Source organism: Misgurnus anguillicaudatus, chromosome 15 (assembly GCF_027580225.2).
Source record: "Misgurnus anguillicaudatus chromosome 15, ASM2758022v2, whole genome shotgun sequence".
In the NCBI taxonomy this organism is placed as follows: Eukaryota; Metazoa; Chordata; class Actinopteri; order Cypriniformes; family Cobitidae; genus Misgurnus; species Misgurnus anguillicaudatus.
Genome location: NC_073351.2, coordinates 8,311,636 through 8,324,398, shown reverse-complemented (window position 1 = coordinate 8,324,398; position 12,763 = coordinate 8,311,636). Strand labels below are relative to the sequence as shown.

Here is a 12,763-nt window from a genome sequence, read left to right as displayed (position 1 = left end):
GTACATTGTTAAAATAGGGCTTTTTATGGACAAGTGATAATAATGAATGATCTGGAAAAACTTCAGAGTTTTCCATTAAAAAAGCAACATGCACATTAATCTGTTTGACCATATACAGTACGTATAATCCGGTCACAAGACGACTCAAATCAGAGGCCTACAAAAATTTCTGTCTTCTTTTGAAGAAACCACATCATCTGCTTCAGAAGATGGTCTTCACAGCCCAAGAGATAAATTGTCATTTCGAAAATTTCTCAGGAGGCTAACTTGGAGGCTGGCCGACCGCAGCTTCTTATCTGGGTTTAGTATTGGCAAACAAAAGCCAGTGTTTAGATATTTAGGCTGAAACATGCTTTACAAGCCTCGAGTCACAGCCTCTGTGTGTTCATCTGCTCTGGCTTTATGCTTCAGGCCCAGAGGTTTACGGTTCAAAGCGCAGACTCTGAGCTCTCAGCTGTGGTACTTCATTAACCGTCTCCTAAATATCGTGTTTACATGGCTGATGTGGTAATTGCGTGATTCGGCAGTTCTCTTGTGTTCCCCAATGGTAAAAAATCTCTTAGTAATAATGCCAGTAACACTTGTAAAAAATGTTTGATGTCAGCTAGACAAGCAATGTGCACTTGTAGTGCTGTGCCTTTAAGATAATAATTATGTAAGAATGCTCAGTATTTCAGGGGGTGAGATGACTTTTTCGTAAACAGTTTGGCTTTATTGATTAGAGTTTTATGTTAAAACACTGATTTTTTTTGTACAAAGATTATTTTTTAAGTTGTTTTATTTTGATACTGCTAATCTGCAGATTTTTTGAGTTCAGTACATCACCATGCAGTTTTTAGAGTGTTCCTGGTGGTTGCTATGGTGTTGCTATGGTGTTCTGAGGAATAATTGTTGGATGCTTACTGGTCCATGTCAAAAAAACAACCCTCAAGTCTCTAAGATATTCTGGACACCACATGATTCGGCCACTTCACCTGTTGTTTGCTGGATGTAAATAAATGTTATTTATGTTTCTAACAAAAATCATGCAAATAAGTTATGCTTTCGTTTGATACAAAAAAGGTACAAAAGCTGTCACTAAGGTTTTACCCTTTCAAACTTTTTTTGACAGTGTAAAATTGGGGCTTTCTTTAAATCTCTAAAACTATGAAGAAAAGTAAAAGTGATCTTGCCTGAGCAAATGCAGTCCTGCAATCGTGTTACCTGCCTGGTTGTCCGAATTGTGTAGCCGTGCATCTTCCGTTCATTCTGTAGTCGATATAAAATCCAAAAAACAGAAACAAGAAACCAAACAATTTGATTTTGCAGGCTAAATGTTTTTGCTTAATGTCCTGCATTCATTACAAATTTCCATTACATAACATTAACAAACATTAATAATAAACTTCCTTATACTCCATAAACTTACCTCATTCATATGACTTTTCACGTTATGTTTTCTCCAAAATATGCGAACACTCATTACAAAGCATTTTTATACAACCATCTGAAAAAGGTGTGCAGAAAAGGTATTATAAGTTATATGATAATTTATCATGTTAATGATTACTGTATGTGTGTGCCCTACTAAAGATGCCATTGCTGTGTTTGCTTCCTTTTCCTTAGTAAGACTTGATAAGACTGTCAGACAGAAAAATTTACCAATTCCTAGTTTTATTTTTTTATTAAAGGAATAGAAATAATACATGAAAATATGATTCGTTTTTCGTTTTTTGTAAATGTATATGGAATGATCGAAAGATACCCCTTATTTTCTTTTTCTTTTCATTCTTACTACAGTGTAAAATGGAAAATCTTAAATAGCTCCAAGAGTTTCCTTTTCTCATCTATTGTCAAAGGTAACTGACAGGAGGAGCAAAGACGCTGCAAAGCGGTTATTTTACCTGGATTATTATGGGATCTATAATAATTTGATTATTTAGGTAGGGTTAAAATCTGACCGGTGAAATATGTCTCTTATAATAAACTCTGATTGAGCCTAATATGACTTGTATAAGAATGCATGATCCTTTTGATGGCACTATTCATTGTGATTTGTGAATTCAGATGACCTATTTCATCTGCCTGATACCTGGTTTTATTTTTGAGACTATATGTTTAAATATTCAAAAGTCGAATAGCCGAACGCCTTTAATGAATAAAAGGACCATCACTTTGACCAGTTTGATTTATGAAAGTTTTTGTCCATTAAGTCTCAAGTCTGTGACTGAGGAAGGATGGCTATTTCCAGTGAAGATGCATTTAGAGTTCCTGCCGGTTAACTTGTTTTAGGGGATTTGTGAAAACTTTCAGACACATTTGGTCACATTTAATATAACTTTACAACTCTATCCCCACGGAATTAAAAACATCCAACTGTGTCAGCTGATAACGGCCCATGCCATTAGATCAAGACCATCATGGATTGTAAATTGTTTCACAGTACATCACAGACCAGTGCTTCTCAATCTTTTTCAGCGTGCAGCCCCTTGTGTACCTTCGTAGACCCCCGAAGTAAATGTATGACATAACTTAAAATTTTTATTAAACAAAACATATTAAAGGGGACACGATATTTAGAAAATGTGTTTTTCTCGTGGAAAGTCTGCATTAAATAAATGAGCAAAAAGAAAGACATTCCAGTTCAAGTTTATTTCCAGTTCAAACTAGATTTGTGAAAACTTTCATTGCTTTAATTGGATGGTTTCACACATAGGCATGTTCTGTTGACAAACATGAAAGAAGAATAAAACCTTATAATGCTTATCTGACTCACACAAGACTCTATCCTGATGTGCGAGTTGTTCACAGTTCAGTTTAATTCTTTAAACCTCGCTTGATTTCTTGTGTCAACAGTTTACCAGTGTTACATCCTTCACAGTTCATTAGCATTAAGCACACTAGAGTACAAACCCTAAAGTTTCAGACTAGATTTTAGTTCAGTAGATTTTATTTAATTCTTTCAAGTGCCTCCACAGGCCTACATATTTATTCTGTAAAATAGTGAAAAAAAATATAGTACTAATCTAGACTTTAAAAAGGCTTACAATTCCTAAATCTGATGAACAGTTATGAGGATATACAAATATATATATATTAGTGCTGGGCAAAGATTAATCGCGATTAATCGCATACAAAATAAAAGTGATTTTTTGCATAATATATGTGCATGTACTGTGTCTAATTATTATGTATATTTAACCACACACACATTCATATATTCATTTCAGAATTGTTTTATTTATATATAATTTTTTATTTATTTATATTTAATATAGATTATATAAAAATATAAATAAATATATATAAACATGAAAGTGTTTCTTAAATACATACATGAATGTGTGTGTATATATTTATACATAATAATTAGACACAGCACACACTCATATTTTATACCAATAATCACTTTTATTTTGTATGCGATTAATCGCGATTAATCTTTGCCCAGCACTAATAGTTTTGAAAGGGAATTTTTTTCAAAAATTTTTTAATTTAAATTTGAATAGAAAATACACTGATTGACCTGATATCATTTTAAAATCTTTAGCTGGGGTTTATTACCACCATGTTTTGAATTTATTGTGCAGAATGATTAATTTTAAGTGTTGCTTATAGTTTTGGCATTTGAGACTGACCTGCTTTACGCCATAATTGCTACACACTAGATAATTGTTAAATGATTATCACAATTTTGTTTGCTTCTGACAAAACCATTCTTACGAGGATATTAAGAAAGCTATTTTCACCTCGCCATTTTAATACAAGCCCAAATGGATTTGAGTTAATTAAGCAAGAAGTGAGCAATATTAGATAATTGCTCCTCTAACTTTCCAAAAATAATTCAATTAAGATAAGACACTCGAGAGATAACTGAGAAATCTAGGTCTTGTCTAACATATGTTTATAAACTGTTGCTCACTTTCATGTTTTTAGTGTCATTATATGATCTTATAATTCAGTGTGGAAATAGTCATTTTGAAAAAGCACTGTAGACAAACAATAATACTGGAACTTATAACTTCTTTATATTAATTACTTTACAGTAAATTACAATTTATATTTTCAGTGTTTGACTGAGTGTCAATTTAGGAACATGCATATATATATATATATATATATATATATATATATATATATATAAATAATTATACACTACATTGTTGTACATGTGTGACCCTGCATGTAAAAAACCCAACTAAAGTCATAATCAGGGTCACTTGTGTATTGAAAGTTTACTGTGGTCAGTTTAATGGCTCAGATCAAAAAAATAGACATAAAAGCATTAATTTTTTCCTTGAAATATTGACATAATATGTGTTTCTGTATAGCTTGGTGGTAGCATTGCGTAAGCAGCAAAAAAAATCATGAGTTTAAACCCAGGAAACAAACATACTGATAACAACGTATAATCCTCTTTAGACATAGTGTTTTAGCAATTATGTGACACTTTGGGATATTTATAAAGTGATAATTAGGTGTAGGTTAGTGTTCTCTGATTTATTTCCGAAAGACGAGTTTCGAACTTTGCTTTTATGGCCTAATATTTTTGTTTTTCATACTAATATCTTGCAACACTGGGTGACCAGATATCAAATAAGGTCATTCATCATTCAGCGCGGGCAGGTTATTGCTGACAGGATACTACATACGATAAGACAAAAGCAGAAATCATCATGATTGTGTCTGTAAGAGTATCAACAGTATCAAAACACAGAAAATAACTTGTGTAAAAAAAGATGTAGCTCAATTTGGTTTAAACGAAATATGCCAAATATATTAACTAGCTAATCTCAACAAAACATAAGCATTATGTTTTAACATCTTGACATTAACATCTTGTTAATAATATTGCTTATTATGACTATAATAATCAGCATTGTTGCATGGAAAATAAATAAATAATCCACCCTTAGTCAACAGTCTGTCCCCCAAAAACAGTCAGATAGAGTGTGTACCCAAAGTGTAAAATGGCAAAGAAGTTAAAACCGAATACATTAGATATCAGGTAAAAATAAAGTATACTTGAATGTACTAAAACTACTCTTAAATACTAGCAAGAACAAGTTAGTTGTAAAGTTATTCGGTAGATTACGTGTACTTACCTTGTACATACATGGTAAATATGGTGTACTTACAGACAAATGTGTGGTATTTCTTTTGAGTATCTACATGGTAATTAAATTGTATCATTACTGTACTTACCAGTGGTACATATTTGGCAGTTATTATGTAACTCTAGATAAGTACTGGGTAATACTAGATTAAACGTTTGGAAACGCAAGGCGCGACGCACTGCTTTTTTTTCAAAAGAGCGGCTTTTTAGGGGCTGTCCACACGGAGACGTGTATCACTGTATACGTACACATTTTTGATCGTATTGGTGTTTCATCCACACGGATCCGGCGTTTTGGGAGACTGAAACCGCAATTTTTTTTAACCGGGTCCTAAAGTGGATAAATCTGAAATCGACACCCTTGCGGTTTCGTGTGTACAGCCAATCCATATATTTTGTGAAGCGAAAACGTCATCACATCACGTGTCGGAACTCGGAAGCGTCACACGTAACAGCAACAACAATAACGGCGGACTACGTGATTGTGTTCGTGCTACAGAAGCTACTAAAGCCTACTAGCTTTATTACAGCAAAATCTATTGCTTCTATGCAATTGTGGTGAGCAACAAGTGATAATGGACAACATCATACGTTGGTTATGCGCATGCTCAAAGTCTTCTTCTCCGTGTTTAGTGTATATCTGTGGCAGAACTACAGCGCCCCATACTGGCCCGGCATATGAAGAGTTTAGTTGCAAAACGAGATAAATCCATTTTTAACATTTTTGTCAAAACATGTTTATTATTATGCTATCATGTTATTATTTCGTTTTATGGTGCTACTTAGCTGTATTTTTTAAGTTATGAAGGTTTAAATCAAAACAAACCAACTACAGTTGCATTGAAATTAATTGGAATTAATTGGAACCTAAAAACGAGATTTCTGAACAATTAAAAAAACGGTGGTTATCTCGTTTTGCAACGAAACTCTTCATATATACTACACCACTTTCAGTTGGTTTCAGTGGTTTCGTGTTTACAGATTATTTTTTTAGAACAAGGGAAAAAATGATCGGATAGGTAATGCACCGGCTTCGTGTGGACAATGCCTTATATTACTAGGCAACCACCGAGTCTTGTCAATCAAATATTGAAGCGTGAGCGCTCTTTTACTGTTATCTGTCACATTAGCAAAAACTTTAAAAAGAGGACGCTTGCTCTGGCCTTGTTTGAGGGTGAGAGGTGCACAAACACACAGGAGAGAGTGAGCGAGTGGAGTCCGGTTCTTCAAAGCAACTGTAAACTTCCCTCACCACACCGTAAGACCCGCCTCTCCCCTCATTCGATTGGACAATGGAAAGACGCAAATGACGTTGCCTGCTTTTCCACTCTCAGTGCTCCTTCAAAAACGCGTGCTGCGGCCGGCGGCAAAAAAATTGCAAAGCGTTCGGGGCACATAAACAGCGCGCATACGCTCACTGCCCATAGAATATCATTAAAAAAAGGCACCTGCCATAAACGCGTTTGGTGTGATTGGCCCCTTATAGTGTAGGAATACTGTAACTAACAAGAAACACTACCGTACTTACAAATGAATGTACATTATAAGTATTTAGTACTTACAGGCAAGTGTGGGTTAATGACAGGTACTTATCATATATGTACAAGGTAAGTACACGTACTGTAAAATAAAGTGCTACCAAGTAGGCTATACAAAATACCAGTAATACTTAAATAAGATTTTTAAATGTATTGAAATAAATGGTGTTTCAAAATAGCACAGTTGTGTACACTTAGATGTTACTCTTAAGAAGTACTAAAGACAAATTTGGTACAGTATACTGGTACAAAATTAGTGCCCAAAAATACTATAATTTACTAAGTGAACTAAAAAAAAGTGTATTTAGTGCAACTTTTTCACCTTGGATAGCATTTGTTCTCTTAACACCCCACCCTGGACCTTACTAATTTTCAAACCCTGGCTACGGCCATGCAAATATCTAATTCTGATACATGCAATGACTATCCATTATTACATGTAGGCATTTTTTGTCTTTACGTACACGATAATAATCTTTTACATTGTAATTGTAGGGTTAAGGTAGACGTTAAAGCAACACTATGTAGTTTCCATGTAAAAATGACTTACAGCTCCCCCATGTGGTTGAAAAGCGCAACAGGGCCTACTCTTCTGCAGGCAGGGGGAGGGACGGGGCTGTGTTTCCTACCCTCCACCGACACTTTCAGAGTGTGCTTGTAGCAGCTAGGAGGCTGCTCAGGTTGCAGCAACAGTACAGTTTGTCCAGTTAAAAACTGAAATATCACTGAAATAATTTTAGAGACATTATTTAAAGGTAAAAAACTACATAGTGTTGCTTTAAGGTTAATGTAGCTGCAAAGTTACTTACAGTCAGTTGAATTTCTGTTAATGGATCATAACAATAGTGTGTTAGTTGATATAAAGGAGGCTAATCTACTAAGTCTACTAATATTCAATGTAACACAATGGGTCTGTGGTGCTACAGTATGAAACATTTATTTCAACATGAATTTCTTCTTGCCCAAAAATTGAAGTCAAGTAGATGTTTGAAACTTGTAAGAAAAGTTGAAATCAAAAAAGTATATTTTATCTCAAAGCCTGCATTTGAACAAACGAACTAATCTAATGACAGAAAGACTGTGCATCACCACGGTTTGCAGCCTCGCTCTTGCACAGCTCAGTTGATAAGCCTGGTGTTGAGAGTTAAGCCTCTGCCGATGCACCACTGCCATGTCTAATATATCACACAGCAAACTCAATTAATGAGCAGCCAGGCTTCAACACTCCCGAAACACAAGCTTAGCTGGACTCCTTACAGGTTTGTTTCACAGCATGAACCACACGGATCAGCAAGGGGCTCCAAGTGCTGACCGTATCAGCTGTCCACTGAGCATCAGGAGTGAACATGGGGTGAATGAAAGAGAAGTCTGTCGTCCCACAGTGCCCGAAACATCTTACGATCTTCAGCAGCCTCTTGCTCGAAACCATTTGATAGCGGATTTCACTCAGTTGTTAAAGTACTGGATGACTAGAGTTCTTACGAGGTGAAACGTGAAGAACAACTAAGGGACATTTGTATCCCTCAAAAACATAATGTGACATAATTTTTAATGACAAATAAGTGATGCATATTTAACCCCTTTAGGTCACTGTGAAAAATTTGAAGTGAAGAGCACACTTAAAGTAAAAAACTTTAATAGATGATGTCATAAAATAAAATGTCAAAATAGAAAAAAATCCCAAAACAATGTCCCCTGGGCGTGACTTGCATAAAATTTTGCCTAAGAAAGAGTGACTGAAATAGTTGCCGTTTAAGACAGTCGAGACGTTTGCACAAAGCAAAAACAACTGCATAAAGTACAAATGAATGTTTTAACACTTTCCCGTTTTATTTATATATTTACTTTAATTAAAAACGAAGCCGCTTTACTGAAATAAATAAAAAATGCCTTCATAAATAGCGAAAGCGATGTAAAACATAAAAGCCAAACTTTCATCTTTCGTACCAAACAAGAATGGCACTTTGAAATGTGTAAAGCTTGTGAGTTGAATGCATACGGTGGCAAGTCTCTGGAGGACGCTTTGTTGTTCTCGTTTCTGTGGAAAATAACCTTTTGAGATTTCTGTGAAGTAAGGTAACTTGCTTTTCGATAGCAGGCGTGATTGTTGAAGACAAAGTTTCACATCTGATGTAAGCGTCCAGCTGTCGTGTGCGATTGAGGACTGCGTGAAATAGCATTACAATCAGTACATTCAGTAACATTGGCCAAGAGATTTTATGAGCCTTAGAAAAGATCAACCATGTGTTGTGATAAGAGACATCAGCTAGCACAATTCACAACAATCATAACTGAACACACACACCGTGTTAAACATGCAAACTTATCAGGGTTTCCCGCAGCACATTTCAGTTCAGGCGGCCCGCCTAAGCTTGGAAACCCTACCGCCTTAACTAGGTCGTCCAAAAAAAAATCGCTGCGGCCGCCAAGTGCATCTCGGAGAATAGCGCGTACGCGCATCACACCGCTAGCAGGGACGCGCGCCACACGGCCGAAATGAGAAGACGTGGTCCGGACCGCCATTGTCTGGAGGATAACTAGCCAGTTGATAAAACCAATGGTTCCCAAACTTTTTCAGCGTGCGGCCCTACTTGTTTACGGTGCATTCCTTCGCGGCCCCCCAAAGAAAATTTGTGACAAAAAACTGTTAAAAAAACTCAACATTTTAATAAAAAAAAAAACATTACATTATACAAAAAAGTAGTGCTTTTGGTTAGTATCCTTATTTTTTCAGGTTTAATTACACAGAATTCATGATAAATTAATGTATTTCATAAAATGTCATAAAATTAGAGCCCCCCTGGCACCATCTCGCGGCCCCCAGTTTGAAAACCACTGGATAAAACATCTCGGAGAATAGCGCTGACGTGCTTCACACCCCGAACGTGCACGCGCACCACACCGCCGAAATGAGATAAGACGTTGGAGGATTGGAGAATAGCCAATTAATAAAACGCGTGTCCGTGAGAACTGTAAGTGGACTTATGTTTTGGGGTTATTTAAGCCCGTTATTGTATTAGTCTATTATTCTTGCAAATTTAAAGTTAGCTGGTGATTTTGTCCGCAACTTTTTAAACCCGGAAGTATTGCCCTATGGCAAGCTGCTGCATGTCCGTGTCTGTTTTAAAGATCGCTCTGAATGGGATCTCTATGAAAAGTCCGTCACAAAAATGGAATTATCTCTGCTTTTTGCTCAAAATGTGGTGTTTTTGCAGAAACCTACCCATATTCAAAAGCTGATTACAAAAGAACTACTGAATGTAGGATGAAACGTTTTTTTTTTTTTTTTTTGAAAGCAGAGGGTCTGTTCTTTCATTTGGTATATTGTATGTTTATATATTTTTTAAGAAGAACATTTTCTGGAAGGCATTAAACTTTTGTGAAAATCATGAAAAACGCTGGCGCTGGCTGGCAACTTTTTAAAAAAAACGCTGGCGGTGAAAGAGTTAAGATAATGTAATTAATACTGGGAAATAATAATTTTTTACCATTCTGCTTTAGTTTGTGTTTATTAACCCTTTAGTTTTACTTCATCATGCAGCTATTCCCATTAGAGGTAAAAACATTTAATTTATTAATGATCTATGGGTTCATTTTTGTCATAGTTTCTTCAAAATTAAGTTTTATTTGAGTGTTTTAAATAAAAATATTTGAATTTTCATCATGACGCATACGCCCCGCCCCTTTGATTGCTACACCCTCGGCCCCGCACAACCCTACCACTTAACACATTTTCTGCAGGAAACCCTGCTTATGAAGTGTGCTGCTCAGGAAAACAGATTTTCTTAAAGGAACAGTATGTAGGATGGTGGCCAAAACTGGTACTGCAATCACAAAACGTGTGGTTAAAACTGGTACTGCAGTCACACAACTGGGGGCCAATACACAACATGACAACATAAACATCAGTTGATGTTTAAAATGATCAAATCAAAAACTGAATTTACTGCATAAGTACAGTATTTGTTCAACATGGGCATTAATGTGAGTAACAGCTATTGTAGCTACTATAGGTAGGGAATTTGGAGAAGAAGGTACCAGCTTTGTTTAATTCAGTTTTAAATCTTTACATGCACAGATCAGCACTTCTGTCTACAGTATCTTGTAAGGAGTTGTAAATAATGCAAGCTGCTCACCTAAAGTACTATCTCTGGAGATATGCAGCAATGAGAAAATCCATTGTTCTAAACTAGGAAATCTTTATATCATTATCAGCGGCTTACTTTTGCACTGGTTTTAACCTTTACTGGTTTCGGCTGAGAAATTTTACACCAACCAGGTGAACTGAACTTTGACAATAAACTTGATTCCCTACCAAGAACAATAGGGTCTACAGCGGTCTACAATGAGTTACAATACATTGGCATTTACATAAATCTTTAATTGTGCCCTGTCAGTCACTTCCATTGTGCAGTGCGACTTCTGATGGCAAGCCTGAATAAGTGAAGTCCTTAACTAAGCATTTTGTCTCTCTGTTAAATGCCGTGCCCTTGAGACAATCCCAGCTCTTGTTATATTACAACCAGACACTCATGCTGAATGCACATTATAAGAAGGAAGGTCTCATCAAGTGTCTGCTAACTGACCATCTGGTTTATATTGTGCACAAATCTGGAAATCACTTTCTCAATCATAAGCTTCAATTTGATGGGCAAATTTTACATGACTTTTGGCTAGGCAAAGCCTTAATAGAAAATAATCAAAATACTGGCGAATATTGGCCAATGACATCTTACACGTACCCAAAGTAAAGAACATACTGAGTCAGAGTTTACTCTGGCGTCATTTGATTAATGTACAGAACAGTTGAGAGGTCTGCTGTACGGTTACTACCGTCATAATCAATCTGGTTTGCTCCTCCATTAAAAGCTTTTTGTCAGAAAACCGCCATATGCAATCTGTGAGCTCAAGTGTCCGATGACTACTTAAAAACTCTCGCCATGTGGCGAAACCCCTTTTGTGGTTTTTACAGGGTCTCGGAGGAAGTATCGCTTTGAAGATAAATGGGCGGTGAAATTGCTAAGGGACCTTTAATGGCAAAGTGACAGCATAATCCGCACTTTCACTTTTCGTATGGCACAACGGGATGTATTTAGCATTCCCTTTTGGTTTAGATTAACGTTTAAACATGCCGAACAAAGCATACAGAAAAAAACATCAGCACACTTTCACTGAGGTGCACTTATCAATCCGAAACAACTTCGGACAGCAAAAACTATTATGCTATTGATTTGCTATTTAATAGGGCTGTAAATCGGACATCTTGTCACGATATGATATTGATTCTCTCAGCCAGCTGTATGATATTCATGTGCAGTTTCAATTGGATTCAAAATTGATTTAACGTTATTTAGATAGCGTCCAACAAAAAGTTTTCAGCGCCTGTATTTTCGCTGCTACAACCGCTTTTTTGTTCCATTACAATCTGATGCCTAGGCAAACAACAATATCAGTAAATGGAAATGTGCACTTTGATGGAAATGCGTAAATACGTGATTGCATCTATGTTGCATCGATGCATCGTATTGTTAGACATTTGATCATTCCATTTTGATGTGTTGTTACACTCCTACTCTTTGAAAAGTTTAATATTTTTAGAAACACAATGAAGTTATACCACACATAGTTTTTATCGTCTAATCTGATAACCCAATTGCTCTTGTATTACTCTGTTTAGTACTATTCGCATGGGATAAGTATTATGTGTGGACCAGGGGCGTAGCTAGAATTTTACTCATATATATATATTTCCGTGCTTTTTTGAAAACGCGTAATATTGTACTTTACGCACCAGCTGCCATTGTCACCGAATATTAATGAACTCTCATGCGAAGATGACAGCGTAAGTTACGCACAACAACATGTGACATGAGCTAAACCAATCAAGTTTGAAAACAGCTGCATTTTACCGTGCAGCATTTTGATTGGTCAATCTATCAATCAGACTAAGAAATCAACATTTTCTTATTTTATTTTAAGCAATTGGAAATCTGAGGGGGCGGACATGTAAATGAGGGGGGCAAGGCCCACTAGGGCTGTCGCGGTGAAGGAATTTCCCTTGTGGTGATTTTGCGTGGATCACCAGCGCGGTATGCGGTTTTATCGCCGTCATTTACTAAAATAAAATTAT

At 36.1% G+C, this 12,763-nt stretch overlaps 1 long non-coding RNA gene across 1 annotated transcript in view; it reads right to left on the bottom strand.

Annotated features, from left to right (window-relative positions):
• Positions 1-741: 741 nt before the first annotated feature.
• LOC141349689 (uncharacterized) overlaps positions 742-12,763 on the bottom strand; it is a 43,694-nt gene continuing 31,672 nt past the window's right edge. Inside the window, exons 2-4 of the long non-coding RNA XR_012357651.1 lie at positions 1,409-1,486; positions 1,173-1,248; positions 742-984 (exon numbers count right to left, since the gene is read on the bottom strand). This is a non-coding gene — a long non-coding RNA (uncharacterized lncRNA). The remainder of the gene's footprint in view (positions 985-1,172; positions 1,249-1,408; positions 1,487-12,763) is intronic.